Source organism: Dendrobium catenatum, unplaced genomic scaffold, assembly GCF_001605985.2.
Source record: "Dendrobium catenatum unplaced genomic scaffold, ASM160598v2 fragScaff_scaffold_490, whole genome shotgun sequence".
Lineage (NCBI taxonomy): Eukaryota > Viridiplantae > Streptophyta > Magnoliopsida > Asparagales > Orchidaceae > Dendrobium > Dendrobium catenatum.
Window position 1 is genome coordinate 83,625 of NW_021318952.1, and position 6,709 is coordinate 90,333.

The following is a 6,709-nucleotide window of genomic DNA, read 5'->3' on the forward strand; positions in this document are numbered from 1 at the left end:
GCTCGTAGTGGCCTAGTACGTAGATGGCGCTGCTCCTAATTACTAACATCTTGCTGAGTAACTGGGGGATCTCCCAAGGAAGAAGGTACGAACTGAGGTGTGGAGGCGATGTCAAACTCTGGTGTGAAGTGTCTTTGAGAGGGACCAAGATCGGGATAGGACGATGGGCCAGCATCATATGGATCTGTAGTCGGAACGGGTGGACTAAACGATGTATGCTGAGCATCTGCCTCCACAAAATAATAAGCATCGTCAATGTATATCTGCTGTCGCAATCTTTGGCACATATCTCCAACAATATTCACATCCAACTGCAAAGGTGTCGCCTCAGTACCTCCGAAATATGGTTGCAATCTCCTCTCCATGCTCACAAAGAAATCTAGCTGCAAAGATAAGTAATTAAGCTGAAATTTATCATATAATTATATTTAATTCTTCTTACATAACTTAAACTTACCATATGACGTTCAGCTGGTAATCTTGGATAGTATGTACTGGGAGGATCCACTGGGGCCTTTAGCATGTATAGTGTAGCCAAAGAATGAAATCATGCTAAGTACTGCTTCACTTTATAATCATAATCCAACCCAGGAATCTCCGCTGTAACAATGTATGCTCTCCTGCTCTCCCACAATGCAATACTGGCCTGGTGATAAAATGCCCAATCTGTATCTGACTTACCACGCCCATCAACTCTGACAAAACTAGGATCCATTGGCATGATATCGGTGGATGGGCAATATCCAAACTGCCGTAGTACTCGATCAGGGAGATGTCACTCAACCCTTTTCCAACTGATCAAAGGAACTCTGGACAGCCAAGTGTCCTGACTTGAAGTGCATATCTCTGGAACCTGTGCACGAATCTCAACATTGTATGGTTCCCATATTACCTGTACCATTATACATATAACAATTTAATCTTCATAATATTGAACTAATATGAATAAAATGTGGCAATATAATTTTCATTTACTAACCTGACCCTCTAGTAAGCCATCAAGCTCATCCCTGTATGCAACGGCGGAGGGAGGCGGGGTCCCGCGGGGGCACGTGCCCCCTCCGCAAAAACAAAAAAAAATCATTTATGCCTGCTTACGGTTCTGCGTTTTGGCAAGTTTGACAATATTCGCTTGCCCTAAATATCCCGCCTCCCTCCGCCGTTATTAGAAACTCTTGTGCGGCACAGAAGTTATCGTCTCGTCGCTTCTTCCTTCGGCTTCCAACATTGCGTCCAACCAGTAGTGATAGCTTTTCGATTTCGCGAATGAAGGTCTCTAAACGATGCATCTGTCCGGCAGCTCGTACCCGTGCATTCGTTTAGTTCTTCCTTCTTTGATCCGGCAATGAGCTGTCCATCCATGAAGCCCTGAAGGTAAGATCCGGCATTTGGATTTCCTTTTCTATTTTCAGTTTTTAAGTCTCTGTTTTTTTCCTTGTGTTGTCCAGTTAGGTCTGTTTTTTTCGTTGTTGTCTGGTTAGGTTAAAAACAATTCGTTTGCTAATTTACAACAATCATGCTCAACCGCAATTTTTATTTGCCAGCCACCATTGTTTGCAATCGCCAGTCACACAAGTAAAAAATGTCTCTAAAGCAACGAAAGGTTTTTTTTTTCTTTTTTTTGCTCTTGAAGGCAACCAAGATAACTAAAGTACTTTTTATCTTTTCAAGTGTTTAGGACTGGGAGGAATCATCCGCACCCTAGCTCTTGCTATGAGATCACTCATCGCTGACAATAGTTTTGCAAGTTTTTCTTTTAGGTTTTGGGAAAAATTTTATTAAAATTCTTAATTTCTTAAAAAATAATTAGGTTGAGAAATATAAGACTTCAATTACTTTGCCTATCATCATTATGTTGGACAACTTATTCATCAGAATATTTCGGAGAAATTTTTTTTAAATTAAGGATTTTGAATTTTTTTAATGTCATAATTGTCTTTATGCTTCAAATGAGTTCTACATGTTTTAGGTAGTTTGACTTACAAAGATTATGAAAAAATATTTGAGAAGACCTCACAGTCTTGCGTATCAACACCAATAAAGGATTCAAGAAATAATAATGATGAACAAAATAAAGAAATAAATCGAAAAAATGGTGAGGGGATTTAAAAAAAAAATTTGGCCCCCTCTACAAAATTTTTCTGGCTCCGCCACTGCCTGTATGTCATAACATTCCCTACAGGTACCTCCCGTAGCTGTTCCTCATTCCATCTATTTGACATGTATTAATATTTTAGCAATAGTATTAAAATAACATAATATAAATAAAACAAATTACCTTATTCCAACGCTCAGACCGTCGAGTTGAACAGGAAATGGGACATGAAGCTGAGGTCTTCCAACATGCAGATGCTCCCATGCCCATATCTGCAATAAGTGAATGCACCCTGCTATGTTTGCTCGTTTTGGTCTCGTTGCTTCTGATAACTCCCTGTATAAATGAGCAAGTACTGCACCTCCAAGTGAGTAAGTCCTGAATATTGCTATATCCTCCATCAATGGCAAGTACTGTAAATGAATTTCAGAGCCTGAAGTTTCTGGGAGTAGGTGACATCCAAGCAGAAACAAAATATAAGCTCGTACATGCCTCCAAAAATCCATCTCATAAAGATCAATATAGGAGTCCCTCCAGAAAATCCACCTCAACCATCTCAGTGGAACACATGTTTGCGCATGCGCCTGGCCCATCCTAAACTTCGTTGTAATCCGTGGATTGAATGGGTCATGATACAAAACATCTGGGTCCGGATGCTGCCCAAGTAAATCATCACAACAATATGGCCAACTCAACCATCGTCTGCTTGAACTAACAACTGGATGTCCAACAAAAGCAGGTCCATCAATCTGTATTCCCAGTATCATCGAGTCATCCTGCAACGTAATACTCATTTCACCAACCGGGAGACGAAAAGTATTCGTCTGCGGCGACCACCTCTCAACCATAGCTGTAAGTAAGTGATGATCCATCCTCCTGTACCTTATCTGACTCACACTATCCAATCCCACAAAAATCATAGCCTCCATGAACCTAGGACAGTTGATGGGTCACTCATGCACCATCAATAAGTGTGAAGCAGCCTCCAATATAGTACCCTGCAAAGAATAGTATTGTTGACATATTTGAGATTATTTATTTGAACAATAAAAAAATAACTAATCTATATAAATTTACCTGCTCAGGATGAGCTGCTCGGTGGCTGTCTGCAAGTGAAGAAATGCTAGGTTGGATGGTATGTACAGATGACTGTGTGGATGCCTCCACACTAGAAGGGCGCCTGCGACGCCCGCGTCCCCTATCTTCTACGGACGCCATGAAACCTGGTAGGAAAAGAAATGTTAGGCAAGTATAAATAATATAAAATTTTTATGACATTAACAAAACATAGCATTTTTTATATGAAAAATAACAACTTATGAAAAGCATTCTTAATATAAAAAACAAATTAATTTTGGTTCTACAGATTATGAAAAAACATTCTACAAATAATGAAAAGCACATTTATGAAAAGCATTCTTGATATGAAAAATTTAAAGCTTAAAACATACCTAGTATGACAAGTTGCTTTGTTATGTCCTACTATGTCACATGCATCACATTTTCTATTACTTTGAGCAATTCCCTTGTCCATTGTGTTTCTAAAACGATTTGTTCTTGGTCTCCCAGAACGTCTTCTAAAATTTGGGGGTAGGAGTGGATGTATGCCACATGTTGGATCATGTTGTGCCCAAGTAGATCGGTCTGGAATATTATGAAATTGATCAGCATAAGTCATCTTGTAATTGTCCAAGCTGTAGTATTGTGAGACATAATTGTAGTGACTTTGCCTTAGCACTGATATGCAACTAACTACGTGTGGGCACGGGATATGATATATAATAGTCTTCCCACAAGTACAAATGCAATTTTTATTGTCAACTAAATCAACCCTGAAAGACCGAGATGACATGTCAACCACTTGAAACTCACACATATTCGAATGGGTTGTAGTAACCTACGGGCTTCTTGCTCGATCTTTCGTAGTGTTGCTTGTACTCTTGGTGCAAAGGGTCTGGTTGCATCAATTTCGAAACCCTCTAGCATCTCGATTCTTCTCAAGTGCAATGCCACAACATTATAATATATTGCTGTAATCAATGCTTGAATAGGCAAACCCCTAGCTTTTTTAAGAACTCCATTAAATGACTCTGATGTATTTGTTGTCATAACTCCATAATGAAATCCACCATTATAGGTAAGAGCCCACGATGTAACATCACGCTCTACCAACAACTGGTGAATATCAGCCTTCACCTTTATCATATCTTTCATGTACCTATCAAATACTATTGGGTCATCAGTGTTCCTGGCCATGTACATCTTCTGGCATAGAAACTCAACGTCACCAACACCCATTCGACATACTGCTTTTTAAAATTTTCACGCAGGTGACGAAGACAACGACGATGTGCAGCATGTGGAAAATTTTCATGACAACCTCGCACCAAACCAGCGTGCCTATCATAAATAATACATAAATCAGGTTGGGTGTTAACAATTGGAAGTAGTATATGCAATTGGCTCAAAAACCACACCCATGAATCAACACATTCTGATTCTACAATTGCGAAGGCTAGGGGGTACAATCCAATGTTAGCATCAATTCCCACAGCGGTTAGTAAAGTGCCTCGATATTTGCCTAACAGGAATGTGTCGTCAAGGCAAAGTACAGGGCGACAGTAGCTCTAACCTTTTATCGAAGGCCCAAAGGAGAAAAATAATATCTCAAATCTATGATTCTCAGACGTTTGTAACTTATAAACGGTTTCGGGCATTGAAAACACAACAGCGTCCATGAACAAATTAATGGTTCGGTACGACTCCTCCCAGCTACCAAATACTATTTTCACAGCTTTTCTTCTAGCATCCCAAGCTTTCATATATGAAACTTTTATGTTGAACTTTGCTTCAATTTGACCGATAATCTCTCGCGGCTTGAGATCCATATGCTTTCTGATATTGGGCAATATGAAGTAACTTATAAATTGTGAATTACATTGTCTATGTCACATAACCGAAATTTTGTGAACAATGAAAACTTTCTCAGCCGATAATATTTTTTAAAATGCATTAAAAAATACATAAATGAAAAACTTACGCAGCATATTGTTGCACAAAACTTGGATTGGTTGGACTGCATTCTGTCACCCCGTCGAAAGTATATATCTCGTGCATGTGAGATGTTAGTTGATCAACAGCTATATTACGTGTACTATTTTCTTTGACATCTACATAAAGTATAAGTATTTGCCTAATTGCATGCGATAACACCATCTGACACACATCATCCTCCACAACCGAAGCTATGAACTCATTCCCTATGGGTAGACGACAAACTAAGTTTATTGAGTACTTTGACGTATCATATTTTAGGGATTTCAGAATCCTAATCTTCAGTTGCTCTAAGTTCGTATTTACAGACACTTGCAACGGCCGGTAACTACCCCCAACATATGTTGGTGAATATTTTTCATCTAAAGACAAGTGTCCACCATACATAAGAACAAAGGATGCTCCCCGTCCAGACATTATTGCACTACTAAGTATCGTTTATGATTTCCTACAATTACACAACACAATCTTACTACACTGAAATAATCAAAATCTCACATAAGCATTTAACTAAATATATTTAAATATATTTCTTTTTTTTTCACAAAAGGATAACTAAATATATTTAAATTTCTATTTTAATCGGGAAATTTTTTACTGGCCCATGATTATCTATATTGTACTTCGATATCAAAATCTGACATTAACGTAAATCTATGAATTTCGTAGTCATATTTGACAAAGAAAATTGCATTGTCTAAGAAACGAAAGAATATCCTTATTTCCTTTTATTTTTTTTTTTCATATACTTTTCATATAATATATGAACAACATATTATAAATTTCAAAAAAATGTGAATCTACATTTACTCAAATATATCCTAGCAAAAATTATGTTTTTTCCACAAATCAAATTATTCCTCTAGCTTTCACAAAAAAAATACCACATAGCACACACAAATCCTAAATCTAATCACTAAAGTAACCCTAAACTTCCACCATAAGTCATTTAAATGAAAAAAACTCTTAAAGGAAAGAAATTGAACACAAAAAACATACAAAAATAATGTTAAAACACCCTTACCTCGCGGATAAGCCAAGGTTCGCCGAATATCGCCGAAGCACTTCAACGGCGAAACACAATTTTTAGGGGAGAAAGGGGTCTCCGCGGGGTTTAAAAGAAAAGAGGTAAGTCGCCTGTTTAACGGGCGACTTATCTTAAATAGGTAAGTCTCTCGTTAAACGGGCGAGTTTTAAATTTTTTTTTTCGTTGGTTAATCGCTTAATTATAATTTAAATGATACTTAGTTTAAAAAATTGCCCTTAGATTAATTGACTGTTTTACGATCTTAACTCCTATGCATGTGATTTAGCCTAAGCTTGTCTTACCGTTCTTTGTGTTTTATTTTGTCGTTTAAAATCCATATAAAGATATAATTATTGTGACTCTCTAAATACTAAGCGTGCAAATTCCTTAATCAAATCATCCTTGCATGTATGTTCTACATCATCTTGGTATCAGAGTATGGCTAACATGCGTTACATGTGCTAGAAGTCATCCTAGGAGCTTACCTAAACATTCTTATATATTGTTGCATGCATATTATCATTTAACTTAGT